The following is a 27,019-nucleotide window of genomic DNA, read 5'->3' as shown; positions in this document are numbered from 1 at the left end:
TTAGTCCGGTTTGTGAGGTATGATTTGAACCAACTGAGAGTAGTGTCATTGAGTCCAATGGTGCAGTGGAGCCGGTTTAAAAGAATATCATGATCGACAGTATCAAATGCAGCAGAAAGGTCCAGGAGGATGAGGAGGGAGGGAGACCCGCCATCAGATGATATGAGAAGGTCGTTTGTGACTCTGACGAGGGCAGTCTCTGTACTGTGGGTGGAGCGGAATCCAGACTGAAATTTTTTAAAGAGGTTATTATGTTTGAGGTGATCCTGAAGGTGGGTGGCACCTACTTTTTCAAGTACTTTCGATAAGAAAGGTAGATTTGAGATGGGCCTGTAGTTAGATAGAATTTCAGGATCAAGAGTGGGTTTTTTGAGCAATGGTCTAATTATGGCATTTTATAAGGCAGGTGGGACATGTCCAGTTTGGAGGGAATGATTTATAACACAGTGATCAGAGGGGTTAGGACAGTGATGTGGGTTTTCACCAGGGAGGTTGGGAGGGGGTCGAGGGAACAGGTGGAGGATTTCATCTTCCTAATGATGTTAGTCACCTCTTCTGATGAGACCTCGGGAAAGCAGTTTAGTGGCTGGGAGGCTGTAAACATTGGAGGAACAGTTATGATGAGAGGACCAGAAAGGGCAGAGCGAATATGCGCAATTTTTGATGTGAAAAAATCCATGAATTTATTGCACTGCTCTTCTGTAGTGGCAGTAAGTGGAGGGGGTAGTGGTTTTAGAAGGTGATTGACAGTGGAGAAAAGCTGCTTGGAATTTCCTGGGCTGTTTCTGATGACATCAGAATAAAACTGTGACCTTGCAACGTTGAGGGCCTGTGCATATTTTTGTTGGTGCATCTGGTACATTTGTTTGTGAACAGTGAGATCAGAGGCTTTAAAGCGCCGCTCAAGGACCCGCCCTTCTGTCTTCATCTTACGAAGCCCATCTGTACAAGTCTCACTGATTGTCTGAAAGTCTTCGGTGAACTCATGTTCATGTCAATGAACTCATTTATTACAAACCTTTTGATTTACAGATGTCATATGAGTCTGATCATTTATTTTGGTTTGTTGTACCTTACTGCAATCTTGTTCAAATCTGTTCTTAAATATATGTATGACATTCATGTTTTTTAAAGCTCCACTGTGTAGGATCTACTCCCATCTAGCGGTGAAAGTCTATATGGCAACCAACTGAATATTACTTTCTAGCCCCCCCCATTCGGAATGCGTTTTAACTCGTACGGTGGCCCGGCCGTGTCATGCCAAGGTTAACATGGCTTCCAGTAGCTACAAAGCAAAAGCAATGAAAAAAATGAACAATTTGCAATGTCCTTTGCCTGTGATTCATCAAAGCACACAGATTTATGTTTAACATGGAAAAAGTCTGATTGTCATGATATGTCTGCTTAAAATCACATACAAAAAGCAACCATAAACGTAGCTTAGACACTCCTTTTTCATCGACGCGAGGAAAAATATCACAGGGGCTGTTAAACTTGGTATTAAATATGTGTTTTCGTCGATCAGATCACAATTGGACGAGAGAGACACATTACGTTTACACTTTGTGTTTTAATCCGTCTCTTTTTGTCCATTTTCGACCGCTTCTCTCCAGAATACTGAGGAGATGGTCTGTGGACGAGTCCCTCTCTCCTGTCATTTAATCATGAGCTGGAGTAATGACGGGTTTAAATGGACGCGAATATTATGTCAGAGTCCAATGCTTATGTTTTATGTAAACGTTACATGTCCGTGTATATGTAAGAGCTTTCTCTGATATTGGTGAAATAAGATCGCTCAACTTTCACACGCTTGTAAAATGAAACGAAAGACGCGCAGATCAGCGGCGTTTTATCAATGAAAGGCTAAAATTAGGGCTGTGACCGTGTGTTTGTGCTAGAGGTCAGAAAAGATGAAAAACATTTATCTCAGTACCTCAGATTACATAAATGGGCGGAGAGACGGCGTGTGGCTGTTTGAACACATTAAACCACATCCGTGTTTACACTAACTGCATAACCATGCTATAGTTAGCCAAGGAACTATAAAACTTCAAGTTTACAGCAAAGACTGTATAGATGAAAACAAATATGCTGAATTACCAGTGGAAAGTAGCAACTTCAGTGTCCCTTGAGCCCCATCTTGGAAAACTAACTCCAATATTGACTTTGGTCTTGATGTTTTTCCTGTCGCGTTGTCGTTTAAAATCCCCGTTTCGCTTCCTTGGCGACTTGTTTTAATGTCCTCGAGAATATGTCTTCAACAGACTTTCAAATCAAAGCATTAGATCGCAGGTTCATCACGGTGTGCGGCTGTTGTAAAATCCGAAGGATTCAGCTACGCAGGTCGAAGGCTTCATACGTCATCAAGCCTGGTTTATTTAAATTAGCTGAGCATTACATTCACAAGTCATAAGCATATTACATCAATTTACAATTAACTAAGAATAATTGTCAGCTTTATAATTGTTAATATTCTGAAATAAGACTGTCTTGATGACGTATACCGCCTACACATGCAACCTCCGGAGGCTTCAGCTAGCGGCCAGCGTGAGTGTAGAGAGAAAGTGCGAAAGGCGGAGCTTGAATTTCAGGAATGTCCCTCGTCGGCGAATGTATTTCAAAGATGGAGGCACAACATGGATTCAGCCAGAGAGCGCTTCGACGGTATGCATTTTAAATAGCAGATTCTACACTTACGAGAATACTTTGATTAGTGGGGTGGAAGTAATTACACATGAATGAGCACATACTTTTGAAAGAAAACATGGGTTTTTGCTAAGAATTAACTCAAAAAAGTACACAGTGGAGCTTTAAGAAGTTTTTTAGTGCAACACCTCATTAATGTGACTTTTCACCATTACTTAAATAAATGTTTTACATTTTTACACCTGTCAGAAGACTCTTGAATTTATTTGATCATAAACAATAACACTGTTAAACAGTGTAAAAAAAAACACTGAAGAGAACACTTTATTAACACTTTCAGAGTAATCAAAATTAATTAAAACAACACGAAAGGTGTTAATCACCATAGAGTAAAACTATTTCAACAAAAAGTGTACAACTTTACACTCTTGGTGTAATATTTTTGCACTATAAGGGTGCTTTTAAACATGCACTGTTTAGGTCGGCCCAAATGTCGATCCAAGTACGGTTCGTTGGGTCAGTGTGAACCCAACAGCCGCACTGTGGTGCGCACCATACGGCCAATCCGAGACCGCTGTAAACAGGTGGTCTTGGAGCGGCTGTCATCAAACCAAGGTGCGACCCATTTGTGGTGTGAACGCTGCTCAACCTCGGGCCGAACCAAATACACATGTTTGAGCCACTAGGTTTCCATCATGACGTGTACCGGGTGTTATATTTTGGGTAAACAACAAATAAAGCCATCTTGGTCTATTGTAGATATTCGCTGTCTCCTGGCGGTGTGAGCTGATGATTTCATAAAAAAATAGCTGTCCTCCACACACAAAAAATAGTGACACATTCATTATTTTTTAGCAAACGGCTCTGTGAGAAGGGCTTTAATAGAGTAGTTGTACAATTTTGTGTTAAAGCAAAGAAACTTGCAAAGGCATTGTTTATCTTAATATCTTGCTAGCATCGCTCTTCCTGTCAGGCTGGTTGTCGTGGAAACGTGTAGGGTGGTCATTGGGGTAAGCGCTGTCAGAGACCAATGACAGCGCTGACCGTTGTCACATGGTGTACATTGCTGCGTTTGGGGTACGGTAAAAACAACATATGTGAACATGAACCGCACTAACCGAAAAAAGATACAATGTATTTTGCTGCACTCCGAGGCCGCACCAGCATGTGTGAAAACACCTTAAGGTGCTCTTTTAACACCGGAAATTCAACACTATTAACAGTGTACTTTTTACTCTAGAAGGATTGGGACAATATATGATCCGAAGTAGTGTTCAAATTTAAGTGTTAATTTGACACCGCATGTTTTACTGTGTATATAACTTTAATGTGTTTATATAGTAAAACCTGCTGCAGCTGTGTTCAGGATAATTACACTGTATTTTAGGAGTTCAGATGCAACACCCTTTAAGTGCATGCAAGCTTTTTTCTAAAAAACTGCTTTCAAAAAAATCCACTTCTTTGGAGAAGACAACGCAAAAAATTGCAAATGCAACAAGAAACATTCTCTAATGGTCAAATCCTTTGTGGGGTTGTAGAAGGTTGTTAATAACATGATGTCACTTACGGCCGTGATCACATCTGCTGTGAAATGTTATTGCTTATTAAGTCTTATTAAGTCTTTAACCCTGTAAAGCCATCGGTTGTAATATTACAACATCAGTTTAAGGTCTAATAAAATATACCTGTACATGTTTTTTCTCTTTAAAACCACATTTACATAAGTAAAAAGTCCTATTGTTTAAGCCTGCAATGCTTTTAAATGGTAGACTTAGAAATTTGCCTGTGCACCTTGCACATTAAATGAATTACCTGTCATTCTAATCTGTTAAAAAACTACTTTTTTAATCTTTTTTTTGTAATAACAAAATATACTTTTGATTTTAAATGTCTTTGATACTTTGATATTGAGTTTTAATCATAGTTTTAAGTTTATAAAATAAGTTTTAGGAAATAAATCATATATTTGAGAAATTTAAAGTATTTATGTAGCAATATTTAAAATTATCTATATCTTATTATTTATAAAATATACTCAGCTGGTGGTTTTCTTGTGTGGGCGTTGTTTGCCCAAATATCTGTTTGCTACATGAGGGCCAGGAATAGGATGGGGGGTACAGGTGCTATTAGTATTATACAGTAAATAGAGGACATTAAGCTTGCCAGACAGTATTGTGTGAGTTCTGTGGGATGGTCGAATCCTTTAAAATGTTTAAGTGTGATTGAAATTGATTTGCATCAGGATTAATAAGCATGGAAATAATCAGTGTGTTTTAATTTCAGAATGCTACCAGACAAGACTGTCTTATCTACAATGTGTATGATGTCATTTATATAATCTAAATTTGGGAAAAGTGACTTTGAGATGGGACTCTGATGTAACTGATGAGGAGGAATGTGGTGATGCTTCTGAACTGAAAAGATAAATAAAAATGTCACAGGCCGGAGCGGACCACAGACTATGCATGTCACGCTCCTCCCAAAGTTCCACCTCGAGGAGGTCCCAAAAGCACCCCAATGACCAAACAAACAAGAGATAAGTAATATAAAATAGAAACTTTTTTTAATTTAATTAAAATTAGAACGGGAAATGGGAAGGGAATCTAAAAACTTTCTTCACTCTCCCTCAGGGGGAAACTACGGGGCAAGGGGCGTTGGAGGGGAGAGAAGCCTGGCTCCGGTGGATCGGGGGCTAGAGGGGCAAGGGCCGGGCGGAGCTCCTTCGACCTCGGCCCACCTCCTGCAGGGAGAGACTTCTCGGGGCTCCTGGGTTCCTCCTGAGGGTAAAGTAAACACAACGTATTAAGTATTGCGTCGGTTTTAGTCAACTCAGTGTCTCTTCACTAACTTCCTTTTCCTTCCGCAGACACTCAGGCCAAGGAATCACAACTGGGTAAGAGTGGCTCTACTTGCGGCCAATGGAATGCCCTCTGTACTACCACTGCTGGAACTTCAACAAGTCGTGAGAGGTAAGTTAGATAGGACTGTAATGTGGTAAGTATCTTCCTTTGGAAGTTTCCCTGAACCTTCAAATCGTGCTGGGTAGTTTAGCTTTAACTTGTAGCACAATGGTTATGTTCCTTTGCAGGTTTCCCTGGACTTTTCGGGTCGTACTGGGTAAGTGTAGCTTTAGCTCGTAACACGGTGAGTATCTTTCTTTACAGGTTTCTCTGGGCTTTCGAGTCGTGCCAGGAATAGGATGGGGGGTACAGGTGCTATTAGTATTATACAGTAAATAGAGGACAGTAAGCTTGCCAGACAGTATTGTGTGAGTTCTGTGGGATGGTCGAATCCTTTAAAATGTTTAAGTGTGATTGAAATTGATTTGCATCAGGATTAATAAGCATGGAAATAATCAGTGTGTTTTAATTTCAGAATTCTACCAGACAAGACTGGGTAAGTTTAACTTTAGCTCGTAACACGGTGAGTATCTTGCTTTACAGGTTTCTCTGGGATTTCGAGTCGTGCTGGGTAAGTGTAGCTTTAGCTCGTAACACGGGGAGTATCTTGCTTTACAGGTTTCTCTGGGCTTTCGAGTCGTGCTGGGTAAGTTTAGCTTTAGCTCGTACCACGGTGAGTATCTTGCTTGACAGGTCTCTCTGGGCTTTCGAGTCGTGCTGGGTAAGTTTAACTTTAGCTCGCAACACAGTGAGTATCTTGCTTTACAGGTTTCTCTGGGCTTTCGAGTCGTGCTGGGTAAGTTTAGCTTTAGCTCGCAACACAGTGAGTATCTTGCTTTACAGGTTTCTCTGGGCTTTCGAGTCGTGCTGGGTAAGTTTAGCTTTAGCTCGCAACACAGTGAGTATCTTGCTTTACAGGTTTCTCTGGGCTTTCGAGTCGTGCTGGGTAAGTTTAGGTTTAGCTCGCAACACAGTGAGTATCTTGCTTTACAGGTTTCTCTGGGCTTTCGAGTCGTGCTGGGTAAGTTTAGCTTTAGCTCGCAACACAGTGAGTATTTTGCTTTACAGGTTTCTCTGGGCTTTCGAGTCGTGCTGGGTAAGTTTAGGTTTAGCTCGCAACACAGTGAGTATCTTGCTTTACAGGTTTCTCTGGGCTTTCGAGTAATATGGATGTTAACTAGGCCCGGGGGAAAACATGGAATCTTAGACCATACGTCGCCACACCATCTAGCGCAGGACAACACGGGGCAGGGGTCCCTCCTGGCACTTAGACTGCGACCCGCGCAACGGCGCCTCACTATCTAACTAGCTAGCTAACCGGGTCCACACGTCCTCTTCCCGTTCTCCTAGGGCAGGCGAAGATCTAGACGAGATAGCAGGTTTGAATATACACTTTGTCACATACAATATGTACACAGCGGCCGGACCCTCTGTTCCCCCTTGGCCGCTCCTCTGCCGCTGGATGCCCAATCAACCTCCTATTTTCCCCTCAATACCTTCAACTGGTTCACACAGGACGTAGCCAAGCAGCAGGTGGATTTTGGCTGGGGCCTACGTCGGCGCAGCGGCTCTTGGTGGTCTCCATAGAAACTGGTTTTCCCTGAGGGGGAGCACAAACATCAAGGACACGGCACCACACTACAAGCTTAGTGTACTTACGTCAAAAAGATCACTCTCACACTAAACATCACACACTCCAGTGAATAATTAGGGTTTGCCCTCCTCTCTTGGCACAATCAGCTCTGGGTTAAGGGAGAGAGAGATCTCGTCTGCCACCCGACGATGTCCCAAACGGGCTTAGAGGCTTCGCTATCCAATGCCAGCAGAACACTCGACTTCCGGCTCACCCACCCACTTCGCACCTGGTGGGGCCGCTAATAAACAAAGCACACACTCCTTTAACAATGTGCAGTTGTCGTACACCAGTATTTAGGGTTACTCACGACTGTGTTGTCTCCGATCGATCTTCCCTCCTCTTCTTGCCGTCCTTCATAGCCACCAACTCGGTAAGTACAACTCGCCCAGGCTGTTATACAAACACAGCGGTAATCCAAATGTTTAAACGATTCGTATTGCTCCAATGCTCACCCTTTGGTTGACTTTAACAGTGTTTTCTCCTTTACAGATCTCCAACACTCGCCCAATGCCACCTCCTAATGTAAACAACTCAGCCCACGGATATTCCCAGCATTATTCCGACGCAACCGAACACTTCCTGTCTTCTTCCAACTCTCCTTTATATACACCTCTGCCAGCGTGACTCACCCAATCGTTGTTTGCCACGTCGATGGTACAGCTGTGTCTTGTTTTGGGTGATTGCGGGGATCCCCGGGAAACCCGGAAGTGCCGGTGTTTGTGCAACCGGGTCCGGGCGGAACCTCTTCCTACTCACTTTAGTTCCGCCCCGTTGAAGTCACTCCGTGACAATAAACTCTATGTCTGCCCATATGATGATTCTGTGTACATCACGCCAACAAAACAAAGCCATTCAAGAACACACCTTGTCCCATGACAGGTGTTACTGTCTGAAAAAGGATTTTATCAGTCTCGATACTGATATTTCTGTTATTGGCAATACCACTGGAGCACCTCCAAAGGTTTGTGTCAGAAGAAATGATTACCATATCTGTTTTGTTGTAAAAACAAAGCAAAGTGTCACTGACCACAGTGTTTGCTTTGCTATTGCTTTCTGCTATTGTTGTTTTTAATAAAAAAACAGCCCTCTTGAGGTTGATGAATGATCTCCTTGTTGCAGCAGACTCTGGGGCTTGTGGCATTTTAGTTTTGTTAGATCTCAGTGCTACATTTGAAACAATCTGTCATACTATATTGCTGGACAGGTTATGTAAGTGGACAGGTCTTTCTGGTATAGCTTTAAAAGTGGTTTGGATCTTATCTTTCAGAACACTCCCAGTTTGTCTATTCTGGAACAAATAAATCTCAGACTGTTCCTTTATGGCAAGGCGTACCCCAGGGGTCCTACTCTCTTCAGTATCTATATGTTGCCTCTTGGGCAGATTATTCAGAAATATGGTCTGGGATATCATTGCTATGCAGATGATACCCTTATCTATATTAGTACTCAACCTTCCTACCATTAAACAGTTCAAAAACTAAAATTCTCTTGATTGGCAGTTCAACTATTGTAAATAAATGTAATAACTTTAGATTTACTGTGAATGGATGCCTGATTCCTCCTTCTGCACAGGTCTGTAATTTGGGTGTGACTCTTGATGCAATTGACTTTTAACACTCATTTTAAGAATGTCACTAAAGAAGCTTTTTATCATCTTCAGAATATTGCACATATAAGACCATTTCTTGGTCTCCATCTTTTACTTGAAATTACTTTAAACAATGGCAATAACAGCTATAAGATTATAAAAAAGATTAATTAAAAATGTGTTTTATGTGTGTTGTAATTATGGGGTAGTGTTGTTTCTTTTATTGTTGTTGTGGCGCCTTGAGTGTAAAAAAGGCACAATACAAATAAAATGTATTATTATTATTTTTATTGTATTTCCATGCACGGCAACTGTTCCCACTCATCTCCACACTCAGGGGCGTAGCAACATTTACTGTGCATTTACAGCACCACTGAGCGTCAAAGTGTCCGTAAGCCATTCATTTTCAACAGAACAGAACGAGCTTCGGCGAGCAGCAAACATCACTTTGCCATTAGGCCATCTAGGATAAAATGCACCCCAAAAGCATGTCGCTCCGGTTTCAGGGTGGGTTGCACCAACAAGGATTAAAATAAGCAAAGTTTTGAGCTAATCTATGGTTTGTTGATCTCAGTTAAATTTTTTTGTCATTCAAAAAGAAAATAAACAGTTTATGCAGGCAAAGGTAATGTAATTTTATGTATTAGGCTATACCAATCACTACCTACATACATTATAATCTACAGATCTTATTCAATTAAAAACATTTGATGATGTTTTATAACAACCTATTGTATTGGTTGACAGAGCAATATGGCAGGAAAAATAGCAAATCTCAGATATTGTGATCTAATAAACAAGAGGTGCCGACGGATTTTTAATGAAGCGTGTGTCTGTTCATTCACTGCCCTTCATTTTCTGACTGGAGTGCACACATGACAGATGAGAAGTGCATACGAGCACCGGTAGCTGTCACCGGTATTATTAATAATATTATTGAGCCACCAAATTCACTCTGTTGAGATGTTATAATAAATGCATCTTTGAATAGCATGGTGTCTGTTTCTGATGATTTAGCCACATATTATGAAAAAATATTTAAACCTCCTTATATGCAAGTTTAAAGTTAATCCCTAACTGAGATTTAAAGAGAATCTAGTTATACTGTAAAAAGTTTGGAAGTTTTTATAAAAAATCTCACTTCATTCTTGAAAATATTAAAAAACTTGTAAATAAATTGATTAAGGTTTTATATATGTTCATATAATTTATGTTGTATAAAATTACTGTAGATGTAATCTGTATACTCTTTTAACACTTTGTCCAACTGTCAAGAAGTAAGAAAAGTTCAAATGTAGTGTATCTGAAATATTGTAAATATCATAAAATATCTTTATTTCATAAAAATAAAATATAGATGGTCTCACATTGGTCTCAAAGTCCTGCAATATTTTACAATTTTGAGTATGATTTTTGAGTATGAAAGTACACACTAACAATGATTTAAATAGTAAAAAATGAGAAAACAATACATAAAATGACATGAAAAAGAAAGTTGTGTCACGGCCATGAAAAACTATTTATAGAAATTCGTGTAAGTGACACGAATAAGACATTTGGTGCTCAAGGCACGTAAAAAGATGAATTTTGCCCCATTGACATGAATTAATTAATCAAATTTTCCATGACTTTCCGTGAGATCATGTTGTGTTTGTGTATATTCAAGAGCCATCATCTATATTCATTTATTACACGACTCTCTGGAATGCTTGATTCTGATTGGTCAGTTGAGACATTTGCAGGTTCGTTCTTTTCAAATAATAGCCGCTTCAAAGTAATAACGCATAGCCGGCACTAATTGTACAATTAAAATTGCTCCGCGCCAATAAAGATTACTGTTTGGCGCCATCTTGTGACAAACACTGGACAACCACAATAAAGAATGGAAAATTTTGACATTAATTTTAACATGTACGGAAAAAACTAAACATTTAAACAGTGGATAGAAGAACGAACAACGACGAGACACAGAGAGCTTACGGAGACTGAATTTGACAAAATAGAGCATGACAGCTACGAAGCCAACACACAAAAAAACAGAATGGGCATTAAAACTTCTCCCAGACTGGCTAAAAGAGAAAAAAATGGAGACAGACAAGTTTTTTTTCTGCTTTTTTGTATGTGACAACTTTTTCTTCCTGTATCTTGTTTTCTTGTAAGTTAACTGTAACTAATATTATACTGTACACGAAATACTGCTATGCTTTTTACCACATGCATAGAGAACAGACAACAGATAAAAGGTCATTTGTGCAGTTTTGTAAGAACGGAGACAAAAACACAAGGACAGAATTCAAATCCATTTATCTTTAATAATCCAAATGGTGCAAACAGGGATGTAGGATGCATAAGCATAAAACAACCACAATAACACAAAACAACACAATAGCTGACTACACACAGATGAATCAGAGATAACAACAAGGAGCTTCTCTATGCCTGTAAAATACAGAAGTCTATAATGCAGCAAAAGCTGTAAAACACTGAATGATTGTGAGGTCCTGCTGATGACTTTTAACAGAGATTATAGTCTGACACGTTTAAAAAAAACTATAGGAACTACTATTAAGCATTCATAAAACTTATAAGAAACAGGAGAAGAGCATGCATTGTGCATTGTTATACTTCAGTGAAAGATTATTTAAAACACAACCATCCTTTAGATCAACTCTTATCCTTTGAAAGACAGAATTGTTTTTGATCCCATCTAAAAAATAAAACAAATAAGTAAGAAATTACTTATATTATCAATAAATACTGTGCATATTTGTTTTATTATTGTTAGTTGATACTAACAGTTGTTCAATGCTCACTTCTGTGTTCACGTCTGTGCTCACGTCTGTGCTCATGTATGTGCTCACGTCTGTGCTCACGTCTGTGCTCATGTATGTGCTCACGTCTGTGCTCATGTATGTGCTCACGTCTGTGCTCACGGCTACTGTAAAGAGTAGAAAATAAGTTTCTTTTTGAGAGAAAAAGGAAATTAAACAAAATGTTTGGCTCTGTGTCCACCAAAGTGAAACATGTACAACTCTACTTGAAACAGAAAACAAAGAGTTATTCTGAACCCGGTTAAATGTAATCTGACTCATTTTTTACACTGTTTATACTTATCCAGATGTATGCTGATGACACTGTAGTGTATGTTCATGGTAGCAGTATCTCTCAGGTAGCTGAGAAAATCACCAATTCTATGGCTAATATTACAGATTGGTTGAAACAGTCTTGCCTGCAATTGAATACATCAAAAACAGTAGCAATGTTTTTCACCAAGTCTAAGAATAATTTTAGTGTTGAGCCTGATTTTTTTGTGTCAGGGGAAAAGTTACAGATTGTGTCAGAGTACAAATATTTGGGGGTTTTAATCGATTCAAAGCTGTCTTTTAAATCACATGTAAAAAAGGTTTGTCATATGATCAAATTCAACCTCAGTAATTTTAGATATATTCGCCATCAAATGTCCACACAGGCAGCAAAAATGTACATGCACTCTATGATTCTTTCTCACATCTTTTACTGTTTCCCCATTTGGTCACTAGCTAGTGTTACAGTTCTGAAACCACTACAATCACTTTACAAACGTACTATAAAAATTCTGGATAAGAAACCAAATATTTTTCATTATTGTCCAATACTAGAAAAATATAGACTACTCAGTTGGGAAAACATGGTAAAATTTTCAAATCTATGTCTGGCTTATAAAATTATTCATGGTTTATCTTCCCCTCCCCTCCATCAGTTTATCAACATCAGAATAGCTGATTATAGTAGAACCAGAGGTGCAGTGAGGGGGGATTGTATCATTCCCCTTAGGAAAAGTGTTTTTGGTCAAACAGCTTTTTCTTTTCGAGCTGCTATTGAATGGAATCTTACTCCTATATACATCAGAAACATGAACACGTACACAACATTTAAGATCCAGTTAAAGAACTGGTTACTTAATAACCAGAGCTGTCAACATTAGCTTACTTCACTTTATGACTTTTTCTTGTTGCCCCTTGACGGTTTCTTGCTTGTGTGTGTGTATATGTTCATGTATTTGGCTAATGTTTGTTTGATTGTTGATTGTGTTTTTAATGAACATTCTTAGTTTAACAGTATTTTTAGTAAATATACTGAAGTTGTTTTATTGTTTTATTGTTATTTAAATATGTACTTTTATCATTTTTTGTTTGTTTTGTTTTTAGGGTGACTATTACCATCTGTCTAGGGACTACAGGTGAAAAATAGCCATTTGGCTAACCCTGGCATATTGGCTTAAATGTCTATTAATATGCACTGTCCCTGTAATAAATAAATAAAAATAAAAAAAATCCAGGAATAACCCACATTTCACACTTTATATTCCTAAACCCTTGGTTAATGTTCTAATTTGCATATTGGCAGTGGCAACCGTTATGATTTCAATAAATAAAGCTGTGTCAGAATGACACAATTAAAATAGTGCGCTGTGGCTTTAAATAACCAATTGTCTCTATGGCTTTCGCATCCGTGACAAAACAGTTGCCATGCAAATCTATCTTGGTCCCTGCAATGTTTTTTTATTACCTTTGACAGTATTTTCACATTTTCCTTAAATAGTGAAAGACTGTTTATACAGTGGACTTTCCTTACATTATAGTTCGTATACTGTATGTATATATATTTCCGAATTGCAAACACTGGCTCAGTCCACAGCTCACCCCTCCCTTTTAAAATGCATAGAGAAGCTATGGTAGCTGCCACAGGACAAACATGTCATTGTCTGAGTCTAGTGACAAAACGTGCTCTTAAGAGCAGTTTATTAGTTCAGACCTACTGTAGAAACATGACGGTGACTTGAAGGTATGGAGACCCACGGTGTATTTAGATAAAAACTGCTCATTCTTAGGTAATAAAAACAATACAGTTCATTATGTAAGTTCTTTATACACAACTTATAATATAATTATGTATGTTATATTGCATTTCTGTCAAGAGATCCTTCTAAAAGTTACACACATCTCGTTTAAAAGTTTCATCAAGTTCCTCACATTCAGTCTGTTCAACTGCAGGCAGCCTGGTCTCACTGTTAATACATTTAATTACACGTAACTTTCAAAAACACAAAACGTATTTTTTAAGATTGCTGTATAATTTCCCTTTAACCATTTTATCAATAATGTTACCATCCTAACCCTACCCCAAACCTTACTCTAAACCCAAACCCTTTTGATTAAAATACAAAATGTATTCTTTTTACATAATGCAATGTAATGGACAGATATGTGTAAACAACATTTTAGTAAAAATAGTAACAATATAGCATTTAAAAGATATTTAAAGCTGCTAATAAAGTCCTACCCAAAACAGTTTATAAAAATCATGTAAAAAAAGTATAACAGAAAAACAAGTGTAATCACAATAGCTTATTTATTGCGAAATATTAAATGCAGCACCGAAAGTATTTAAAATGTCAATGTGCTGCAGTTGCGGTCTTCTCTGGAGTAGAGCCCTGCAAGCCCGTCGGGGCCAGACAGGCTAAGCCCATTTGGGGCCGGGCTCGGGGCGTTTTTTACAGATAGGCTCGGGTTGGACTCTGGCTTATTTTAGCTTTTCTCCTCATTGTACATATAATTTATGTGCAGCAGAGCACACGTCACAGAGTGTGTATGAAATATTGTTATATTGACTATATTATACATCGCCTAAGAAAGTAACACAAAGCAACATGCATACACAACGTGCGTCACTCACGTGCATTAAACAGGTGACACTGACAATTGACCTTGCAGGGCATCAGGGAGAAGTTGGATCATGGGGAGCTGATAAAACTTCAGAATTAGCCAACTGGCAGAGTTATTTTTGGTCATTTTTTTAAACATTGTTCTTTAGTTCAGTTACTGAAAAGCAAAGAAAGGTAGGTTGTTTATTTATTTTTGCGGTTTGGTCCTGTAGCACTATATTCTCCCTTCATGTTTATTGATTCTGTGTAATGGACAGTTTGTCCAATATTTTTGGGCATGATGTTTCAGGCCTATTATAAAAGTTTAACTCTTAGTAGCGTGTGTGTTTGCATGTGTAGCAGAGACACCGCGTATCTGAGAGCAAGCATCAGAGAGAGAGAGACAGCGCATCAAAGAGCGTGCGTCAGAGAGAGCTTAAAAGTGATTGATGTTGGGTTTGGGCTAAAAATATTGCAGGCATTGTCGGGCTAGGGTCAGTTAGAGCTTGCACCCCACTGGCCAGGGCCGGGTTAGGGCTAGAGTTTTTGGCCCGTGCAGGGCTCTACTCTGGAGTATATGAAGTACAGAGAAGTAATAAAGGTATTCATCCACGAGAACGTTAATCTGGGTTCTCTCTGTCACGGCCCGCATTTCAAATTTCAAATGTACATCGACTGAAAAGAAAGACGGAAAAGATGCAAATCTGTGATGTAACATGTAAGGGCCAATGAGAATTTAATATCACTACCGTAAAGCAATGTGTTGTAAAACTTCTTGAGGCACAATATTTAGATTCAAATTCATAACGAATGCACAATTTGACTTTTATGGTCGCTGATGAGAACTGGGATTAAGGGCTGAATTTTGATCTTTTCCTCACAATCGTATGAATTTTACAGATGTGGATTACAGAAAATAAATAAAATTAACATCTTTGTGAATTTATGATGTGTTTTGGTGTAATTATTATTGCATAGGAGAAGACTGCATAAGAGAAAACACCTTTTTGTGTCGAGGCAAACAAACTTAATATGACAAAATAGTTAAACGATTACAGAAATGTTATTCATTTTAAGGTTTTAAAGTGTAGTCTTGTTTAATATTGTGTAGATCTCTGAATATCATGAACATTTCCTTAGGAAAATGAGTAAACTGTCTTAAATACATAAGTCAGAAAATATGACTGAAAACACATCATTAATATGAGTAAGAAACAGCACTTCTGTGTCTTTATGACAAACCCTCCGCTGGGCTCCGTGTGAAAAATATTCTCTTGCACTGTGCTTTCCTTGGATGCGAGATATACTGTCCCCTTTGTGGATTAATGGTGTTTTGCTGCCCTCGTTGACTGTACTGTATCGCCCCACTACATCGGAACTTGATGTGTTAAATCTGCTCGTTCCAGACTGCATTCCGGCAAGGGGGAATTGTGTGTACAGATCGGTCTGTGTGACAAGCTCTCTGTTGTTCTATTTTCCCAGCCCTGTTGTGTCTAGGCAGCATAGTTGAAGAGGAGGGAGTATGGAAGGCGGAACGCTCTAAACGCCCTACTTATGTGTATTCCATCCCATTGCTGCCTTTAGTCGCTTCGATGCCCGGAGTCGGAACTCGGTCAGGGTTACGGAATAGAAGCCTTAAGTCACTTTGAGTATCTGGATTTCAGTGTGTGTTGTGTGGATATCTATACGTGTGGACTGCTGTGGATTGGTTTGATGACTACCAGAGTGTGATGAGCACATGTTCTGCTAATGTCCATGTTCTTGGCCGTGAGTACTGCTTAATTTGAAGGGGGAAGCGTCTTCTTAACCAGCATTGGATTATATATTGCAGGATTGGACGAGAAGCGTCTGCAAACCTCTCTACCCACCAGTTCCTCTTCTGCATCCTCATTGCTGTCTGCATACACAGGGAAGTTCTTCTTGTATACTTGTCACGGTGTGAGCTTTTTCCATGGGCGGAACCTAAATTCGAGAAGATTGGTTCCACCCGGAGATAGTTTCCGCCCGGACGACTTACCAGAAACCCCGGACTTCCTGTAGTCTTTCCAACCGCAAATTAAGCGAGATGGGACGCAGGTGCGTCGAATTAACACAGCGGTTAGCGATTGGCTGAAGAGAAGAAGGAAAGGAATATAAAAGGGACTTTGCAAACACAAACGGTTGTGCTTGGTTGCTGTACTAGTGTGCTGTGTTCTGCTGGCGGTCTGGTGCTGTGCTAGTTTACTGTGGTTACCACGGAGGATTTGGGGACGAAGGACTAGGCGAAGGATTATTGCTGAAACGAGTCACTTTGGTCAGCTAAGGAAGGCGGCTGCTGTTTTCACTACGGATAGCTGGGAAACCTCAGCAAGTGTGAGTAAACAAACCTAACCATTGAAAGTATTACCTGATCTTGCGCTGTGAGTAGCCACGCTGCATTACGGCCCCACCGGAGAGAGAGAGAGACGTGGGCGAGCCGAAGGAACCATTCTGGAAGCAAAGCACATACGTGAGTAACAATTGCAGTCTGTGGTGTGTATTGTGAATACAAAGGAATCACTTGATCTTGTGTTGTGAGTGTTACGAAGCGTCGCGGCCCCATTGAAGAGAAGAACGTGGGCGAGCCGAAGGAGCCATCCTGGAAGTAAAGCTTATACGTGAGTAGTATTAAAGCCTGTGATGTGCATTGTGGATATTAAAGTGTTACCTGATCTTGTGTTGTGAGTGTCACGAAGCGTCGCGGCCCCACGGAAGAGAGAGACGTGGGCGAGCCGGGGAGCATCGGAGTTGCCCCCAGGGGGTCCCGTGTTCTTTGTCGATTTCATCTCGTCCCCTCCACCAAGAAATATCGCCCAGCCAGCCACATGGCGGGCCCGGGTCGAGTTTGGCTTCATTCGTAAATCACGAAGTGTGTGTGCAGTGCTGTGGGTGAGTCTTTGTCTTCATTTGTGTGTACACTTGACAGCTTGCATTGTTGTGCTGTGTCTAAATTGATAGAAGCCATTTCGAGACCAGAGGAGTGGTGAGGAAAATTCAGCTGTAGAGAACGGTGGTGGTGGATTGAGGCCACTTATAAAGAGAGATCCCCTGAAGTGTGTGTTATCGAAACCCTTTCCCTCGACGAGTGGAAGGACAGTGGTGAAGCATCTGGATGGTTGAAGTGAGTAGACCAAGTTACGATCAATACTTGTGCCAAGAGACTGTGGGCCTGACGGCCGTGGGAAAGACTTACCCTTGTGTGGAGCCTCTTCAAAGGTTCGCCCCTGTTCTATACGTCCGATGCCGTGAGTGGAGGAAGAACCAGGAAAGCGTTCGGCTCTACACTGCTGTTTTTGACAACTTTTCCCCCTGTCCTTGGAGGCCGTGAGTCAAAACACTTGGTCAAAACCGCCTTGTTGTTAAGTCCACTGTCCTCGAGTAAAGTGAAAGTCTAAAGTCCAGTCTTGTGTAACGCTTACTTTTGCTTACAGCACGAACCTAGAAGAGGAGAAAGTCCAGTCTTGTGTAACACTTACCTTTGCTTACAGCACGAACCTAGAAGAGGAGAAAGCCCAGTCTTGTGTAACACTTACCTTCGCTTACAGCACGAACCTAGTAGAGGAGAAAGTCCAGTCTTGTGTAAAACTTACCTTTGGTTACAGCACGAACCTAGAAGAGGAGAAAGTCCAGACTTGTGTAACACTTACCTACGCTTACAGCACGAACCTAGAAGAGGAGAAAGTCCAGTCTTGTGTAACCCGTACCTTTGCTTATAGTACGAACCTAGAAGAGGAGAAAGTCCAGTCTTGTGTAACACTTACCTTTGCTTACAGCATGAACCTAGAAGAGGAGAAAGTCCAGTCTCGAGTACGTGCCTCTACTCGCAATACGGGTCTGGGGAAACAAGAAGAAAGTCGGCATTAGTAACTGGTACACAGTTCAGTAATCCCTGTCTCTGATTTGCCTCCAGGAGAAGGGGAGCGCGCCACGGGCTCAAGTAAACCAACCTCAAGGGCTCGGTTCCCCGGCCCCGTGGAAGCCCCGCCTGGAGGCTCGAAGAACTCATTGTTTTAAACTGCCCTCCCCCCTTTTCCCCCATTTTAAGTAAATTAATAAAGATAATTTTTTATTATAACTTCTCTCTCGTGTGTCTGGTCATTGGGGTGGCTTTGGGACCTCCTCGAGGTGGGAGCTAGGAAGGGGTTCGCCCCGACCTGTGACATACTCATTTTGCCTACCTGTACCGAAAAGTCCCTTTTTGTATACTTATTGTGTCTGCATACACAGGAAAGTCTCCCGTTACACTTATTGCTGTTTGTCTACGAAGGAAAGCTCTTTCTGTATACTCATTGCTGTCGACCTGTAAAGGAAACCCTTCTGTATACTCTTTGCTGCCTACCTGTAAAGGAAAGCCCTTCTGTACACTTATTGCTGTCCACCCACACAGGAAAACCCTTCTGTATACTCCTCGCTGTCTACCTGTAAAGGAAGTCCTTTCTGTATACTTGTTGCTGGCTGCCTACAAAAGAAAGTCCATTCTGCACACTTACCGCCACCCGCTTGCAAAGAAATGTCTTTTCTGCATATTTACTATTGCCCGCATGCAAAGAAAAGTTATTTCTGCATACAGTACCTACTGCTGCCCACTTACAAAGGGAATTCTGTCCTGTGGCTCCACTGCTGCCCTTCTGTAAAGGAAAGTCTTTTCTATTTTCTATACTTACTGTTGCCCTGCCTGTGAAGAAAAGTCCTTGCTGCATACTTATTGTTGCCTGTCTGCAAAAAAGTCCTTGTTGCATACTTATTGTTGCCTGCCTGCAAAGTCCTTTCTGTATATTTACTGTTGCCCAACTGCAAAGAAAAGTCCCTTCTGCATACTTACTGTCGCCCGCTTGCAAAGAAAAGCCCTTTCTGTATACTTACTGTTGCCAGCGTGCAAAGAAAAGTCCCTTCTGCATACTTTCTGTAGCCCGCTTAGCCACCGTTGCATACTTTTGAAGGAAAGCCCCTTTGAAATACTTACCGCTGCATGTCTGGAAAGAAAAGCCCCTTCTGAATACTCACTGCTGCCGCCGGAAAGCCCCTTTCTGTAAGCTATCTGCTTCCCATTCGTCGTGTCTGGCCTGGAGGAGAGAGGCCGAGAGGAGGACTTTTAGAGAAGGGCGACTGTTTTCAAATAACTTAATACAAACAATTTGTTACATTTTTAAGTCCCTTGTCTGTCTGTTTTATTGGGAACTCTGGGGACTCCTCTAGGTGGTTTAGGAGTCAGGGGCGGGTTCTAGAGCCCGGGTGGTCCGCCCCGACCTGTGACACCTGTAAATCTATAAAGCTGTTAATATCTAAATAATTAACATATTAGTCTTGTCAAAATGTCAATATTATATGTAAAACGTATTTACATGTGGTTTATAAATACACACGTATTATCAAGACATTATGTTGCTCTATGGCTTTGACAGGGGCTCTGTCAATTTCTGTCAAAAACATTTGAGTGAATGGAGTACACAACTCTCTCTTTCAACGGCTCTGATAAACAAAGAAATCTCATAGCAATCAAACGATATAGCTAAAGAAATGATGGCAAGTGTCAGCAGTTGCCGTTTTAAAAAAAGTAACTGATGTTTTTATCTGCACTTAAATGCATTGATGGACACAGCAGGGCTATTATGGTTTTGATTTGAAGAGCTCTTTTCCAAAACGCGATAAACGCCATTTTAAAAAAAAATGAGTTTGTCATGTCATTTGGCTGTGTACTGAACCTATTCACTGCTCCATGAATGTTTTATGTCAAATCATTACATTTCCTTGTTAAAATGTAGGTACAAGATGCCGTTCTTTTCCAAAACGCGATAAGCGCCGAGCCTATTTTTAGCCTAAACGCGATTTATCCTCTCGACCAATCAGAACTCGATGAGCATTCGACGCAATCCAATGGCGGCGCTCTGAGCAGTTGTTTGTTTATGTTCATTCATTACTCAAAATGAGGATTAATGTCATGTTAATACATCACCCGGAGAAGGTACCCGTTTGCAAGGCGATCTTCATCAAAGTGTTTGGTATGTACAACTTTCGTTTCAGAACTGGCTCGTTTAATACCGTTTTGTACGTTCGCGATAAAGTTTTTTTCCTGTGAAGAAGCCTGCTAACGTAACATAAAAAGTACTGAATAGCTCGATAGCCTGCTGATAGACAGACTTGCGTTTGATACATTGACCAATGTCGTGCAAAAGTACAAAATGTGGGTAGTGAACAAAGCAGGGACATCTGTAAAGTTGTGCTTTTTGGATTGGACATTATGAGCGCGTTGTTACATGGTATGTCATTAAGAACAGAACGAGCCGAGGGGAGCTCGGTGTGTGTGCGTGTGAGGTTAATACAAACTGTGTGTAGACGAGAGAGAGAGAGAGGGGGAGAGAGAGAGAGAGAGAGGGGGAGAGAGAGAGAGAGAGAGGTGAAATATATTAAGCAAAAGGGGTTCCTAACGCCCTGCTAAGGAGAAAACTGAAATGGTGGAGGAAGTAATAGCAAGTAAGTTATGTGTAATTCTGTTTATTTCATACTGGCTCCAATGTATATCACAATCTGAATAATTTACTTATTCATTTATAGTATGAAGAGTCCCTGAGTATATGTTGCATATTCTCTTATTTGTTTTTTAAAGAAAAAACATACATTTATGGAAAAAATATATGGATTTGTAGCGTTTTGAAAAAAAATTAAATTAACTTTGAATTTATAATCAACAATATTGTTGTTTGATTTAATAATCATTATTCAACATGTTCAGATTGAGCAAAAAAAACATTTTAAAAGAATAAATTGAATAATCACAAAATGTGTGGGTCTAGGTAAAAAATGTACTTTTTCTGGAAACTATTGAAATGGATTTATAGCGTTTTGGAAAAGAGCTCTTCATTTACTCCATGCATCTGTATTATTTGTTGTGTAAAATGAATGTTTTTCATGTAAAACTGTTAATGAATTCAAATGTTTTTATTGACTACTGTCATGTTATCACCACCAGCAAACCACTGACTTCTTTTACTTTGTATTACCTGTTGTAGGTTCTGCATCATTCAATGCAACAGGAGTCTGTAGATTTCCAACAGAGACTTTAGCAGCTAAACAAAAAGAAATTAAACAGTGTAGTAATTAAACCCTTTTAGTTATTTTTCTTTATACAACAGTAAACATTGATTATTGAATGAGTTTTACCAGTGACTGTGAGTTGAACAGGAGCCTGTAGATCTCCTACAGAACAGTAATACCAGCCAGAATCACTCTTCATCAGCCCAGACATCACCACAGTCAAAGATCCTCTCCCATCATCACTGATCTCAACTGAATACTGGGATGTGCCAGATCTTCCCACTGTGTAACATCTCTTGGGTTTATATCTGCACCACTGTTTGTGTTCATTCTTATATGTAGAAGTGTATAGACACTGTAGACTGATATTACCACCTTCATCTACAGTTACACTGCTGGACCTCACAGAGACATCAGGAGCTGTCATTACACAGACAGATGATATTTGTCATTGACATTTAACAGAAACAAAAGCAATCTGATGTTTAAGTGTAAAATAAATCTCATACCTGATTGGATTGTAATATAAAACTTCTCTGTCACATCATGGGTAACTCCTTCAATTTCCACAGCACACCAGTAAGTTCCAGTGTTTTGATGCTGCAGGTCTCTCATAGTGACAGTAAATAAACTCTGATCAGGATGATCAATTACTGACACATCTCCATTGGTTTCATTTGAATATGCCAGAATAGAGCAGTAATAGAATACTCCTGATGAATGATAGCACCAGTATTTCTTGTGTTGTGTGTATTTACTTTCATAATGACATGGAATAGTAACATTACCACCAGTCTGAACAGTTACTGTCCTACAATCACCACCTATAAATCATAAACAAAACAACTATTACAATTTTACCTAAACAGGATAAATACAGTAGTGAACATTTTTAAAATATCCATTACTATATATATATATATATATATATATATATATATATATATATATATATAATGTATATTTTTGATGATGTAAGTTGTCATTTTTTCTGTCTGACACATTTGAAAAACATTTAATTCCAACTAATTATTTATTTTATGGTTCTGCATTCTATTATTTGCAATTACAAATTTGCTTTATTATTAGGAAGGATAATATGCATGCATAAATAAATAGACACAATAAATAATGTTAAAGTAGGTAAACATTAAACTATAGCAGGTCACACTACAGGATATTTCAACAATGCATGTATAAGTCAAAGACATACCTGTAATAATCCAGAGAATAACAATAATGAACTTCAAACTGACTGCCTGCATGTCAAACATATGTGATGATTTATTTCTACATATCTTCATCATGTCCACGTACATTTTCATTACTTTTTTAATACAACAGAAACATGTGACTTGAAGCTATTTTTTATGAAACTTGAAGCTGAAAGAGAAACAGATCTGAAGGAGATCATATGTGTTTATAGTAACTGTATGTTGTACTCATATAGCATCTCTTCCTTCCTGTATTTGAGTTGCTTGAGACAACAGTTTACACACATACACATTTTTTTCTGAGTTTACTCAACTTGAGACTTTAGTCCACCCAACTCAAAAAAGTAAGTTGTTAACTTTCTTTTATCATTTCAGTTATTTATTTATTATATACAGTGAACTTAAGATTAGTAAATCCTCAAGCAGATAATGTTGTATACATAAGCACTCATTTTCAAGCACTCACATCACTGTCATTTACAAAAACATCAGAACTGAACACACAAACCTCAATCATGGTGACAATCAAACATAATTTACTATAAAACAACTCTAAATACAACAGATAGCAAACATAGATGACATCAACAGCATGAATAAAGCCAACAAACACTAAACACTTTGTATCTATCTATCATACACCACTTTGGTTACAACACCTGTTATTTAAAATGTGCTATATAACCTAAACTAAACTAAACTAAACCAGTCATCTTTTTTAATCATTTAACCATATATTTGAACATGATGCAATGCAAGATGGGAATGCTTGTATACTATATTGAACATTTGTGGGACTTTAATAATAAATTTAGCTTAAATAAGAATTAGGGGTGTCACGATTCTCCAAATCCATTTTCGATTCTAAGGCCACGATTCGATTGGATTCTCGATTTTTACATATTTTTTTGAAAACAAAAATGATATGCCATTATTTATTATTATTATACTTTAACTTTAACATGCACATGCACATTGCACAACTTGCATGGGGGTTTGTGGGCTTCACTTAACGCGAGAGCTTGTAGAGAGAGGATTCCTTCTTGCACGCACATGGACTTAATGTGCGCGTCTTGAACTCCTAGCATTTGAAATAAATCCAGCATCAAGCAGCTGCCCTTCTCTCTGTCTCACGTGCACACGCTCTGGCATCTGTCCGAAGTCTAAACATAAACTAAAGTAGTAATCCTTCAGTTTTATGCGTTTCATGCGAGCTGAGGCAAACTATCCCTTTTGTTTAAAATATAATCCGCTGCATCTGATTTAAAATCGAAATCGTGACACCCTTAATAAGAACTCACAAATTACAGGACTTCACTTATAGGTGTTCTAAAATCTTGCATTTTTATTTTATGCAAATTTTGTTTTACAGTTATTCTTGATTGCTTTGACCTGGTTAAAGAAACTAGGATCCACTCAGTTTTCATAACCACTATCTCAGCAGAGCAGGAGACACGTCTTGCAAATGTGTTAACCCTTTCTTGCTGGATTGACACATTTTCCCCACCCTTTTGCAAAACAGTTTACACTGATGTCATTCAAGCAGTCCAAACTACATTGTTTTAGCTATGGTAACCAAACAGAAACCATATATTCCTAACTATTAGAAACTACCTAGATCAGTATGAAATCAATTTGACAATCCTTCACACAAATCTTCAAATAGCAATCAGTCTGCAGGCCTTATAAATAAAAGGTGTCACGCTGTGTTGATCTTTGCCAGCATGGATGGATGAGGTCTAAGGCATTCCGCCACTCTCGCCTTGTCAATACAGTTTTTGCCTTTTGCTTGAACACTATAGACACATCCTTAGACCAAGTGACAAAACTTAAAGCTTGTGTAACTATACCTTAAACACAGTGTAACCATAGCTTAAACACATGACATTTCAATGGAATGCTTTCATTTATGTTACTTCAAACATACATTTTTGTTCATTTCTATAGAGAATGTTTCATGAAGCTGGATGAAGCTGGCTTAATTCTCACAAAGAAGAGGCCGTAACATTATTGGTCAACATGCCATAGTAGAGTTGCCAGGGCAGCATGGTGGCAACATGACCAAATGTGCTGCCATCAGCAGCTACGGGCTTATTCACCACCATGTAACTTTAGGGCCTTACAACACTGCCCATCTTATAACGTTTCTGGATGCTCTACATAAAGCACTACTGAGACGTGAACAGAGAGGTGATGAGCAGGCAGAGCATCCCATGTATGTGGTAATCTGGGACAATGTGAACTTTCACCGTGGTCTTAGAATTCGTGAGTGGTTTGAAAATAATCCACGTTTTATAAATGTGTGCTTTCCACCATACTCGCCCTTCCTTAATCCCATTGTAGAATTTTCTTCTGCATGGTGGTGGAAGGTCTATGACAGAAATCCTTATGCACAGGAAAATCTCATTCAGTCAATGGATGCAGCATGTGACAACATTGGAGTGGAAGCGATTCAAGGTTGGATTTGGCATGCTAAAAGATTATTTCCCCATTGTTTAGCAAGGGACAGGATTGCCTGGCTGTGACGTTGATGAGGTCCTGTGCCCTGAACATGCCCAAAGGCATGATGCTGAGGCAGAAGGATTCCAAGACATTGCTATTGATCTGTTGCATATTTTGTTTATGACTACATTTATATGTCTGCAGGATTGTGCAAGTCCTTAATAATAAAATAATTTTGCCCTGCTTTTCCCTGAGTGCAGTGTTTTGCATTTGTCTCTGTAGTGTGTAATGACTGCTGTGTCTCCATGTGCTATGTCCGTGTGGTTTGTGTGTAGAGTTTTAACATGAGCCAAATTCTGCAAAAAGTGTGTAAGAAATTGACAATCTGTAAGTGGTTTGTGGTACACCCTTGTATGATGATGCTGTTCCTCCCAGCATATTCCTCATTTTTGAATCCCATAGTTATTCAGTGCTAGGAGGTGGAAAGCTTATGATCACCATCCTTATGAGCAAATGCCCTTGCAATGACTGCTGCTGCCCAAGAAATAGGTGCAGAGGAATATCAAGGTTGGATAAGGCATACAAGAAGATTTTTCCCTAGGTGCATTGCAAGAGAGGATATTAAATGTGATGTGGATGAGGCCATGTGGTCCCATTGTCAAGACAGAAGAGACTGATCAATAGTGGCTATGTCTTACACTCCAATAGATTTTACTGTATTTTGGTTTAGATGTATTCTCTGTAATATTTACAGTATTTCATTTTTTTTAGATATGGTTTGACAAAAATATATCTCATGGAATCAATAAAAATGCATTAAAGCATTTCTTATTCTGGATCCAGTTCTTTACAAAAAGGCTAATATATAAAGACAACAAAAAGTTTGTGTGTGTGTGTTGTTTGAAGGAATATTTTGCTTTTGTTGCATATTTTAAATGTTTTGGCGGGTTAGAGTCTTTTGCAAACAAAATCTGTCATTTTGACCATGAATGCCACTGTTTAGGGATATGGGAATATGTGAATGTATAGTAAGTTTTAATATTTTGTACAGATCTCAGTTGTATGCTGAGCTAATACAAATGTAACAAAATAACTAAAAGAAATGAACTAACTCTCTTTCTCTTCAACAGGTATTGTTTTGGTATAGTGAACACTTGTAACTTGGTATAAGCACTTCTTGTTTTATTGCCTCCATATGAGAAATCACTTTATTGTTTCCTTATCTTTGTCGCTTTGGACAAAAGTGTCTGCTAAATGCCTAAATTTAAATGTAAATGTAAATGTAAGTCTTGTGGTCAAAGTTTCTGTTCTTGTTAGCATTCACACATCATTCACACTAGTGTTGCATTTTTTTAAACAGCTTCATGGTTTACTTATAACAAAATGTGTGATTTCAAACAGGCTTGAAATCTATAACACGATATATATATATATATATATATATATATATATATATATATATATATATATATATATATATATATATATATATATATATATATATATATATATATATATATATATATATGTATAATGTGTAAATTGCTATATTGAATATGAAGAAATGTCAAATATTACCCTCAAACACAAAACATGTATTCAGCCCATCATATGCGTTCGGTGCGTCATGTGAACCTATGTGCATCATGCGTCACGTCATGTCATGTCTGCTGCAGACACTTCGAAGGGGTTTATGATAAAAGAGACACTTTGGACACTTAAACTTTTTTTAGGAGTGTTTCTAACCAAACCGATCATAAGGCCCATTCACTTCCATAGTAGGGTAAAACAATACTAAAGAAGTAAAAGTAATGGGTCTCATGAATGGTTTGGTTACAAACATTCCTAAAAATATCTTCC

The sequence above is a fragment of the Paramisgurnus dabryanus genome, chromosome 6 (genome assembly GCF_030506205.2).
Source record: "Paramisgurnus dabryanus chromosome 6, PD_genome_1.1, whole genome shotgun sequence".
NCBI classification, from domain to species: Eukaryota; Metazoa; Chordata; class Actinopteri; order Cypriniformes; family Cobitidae; genus Paramisgurnus; species Paramisgurnus dabryanus.
This window is presented reverse-complemented; position numbering follows the sequence as displayed.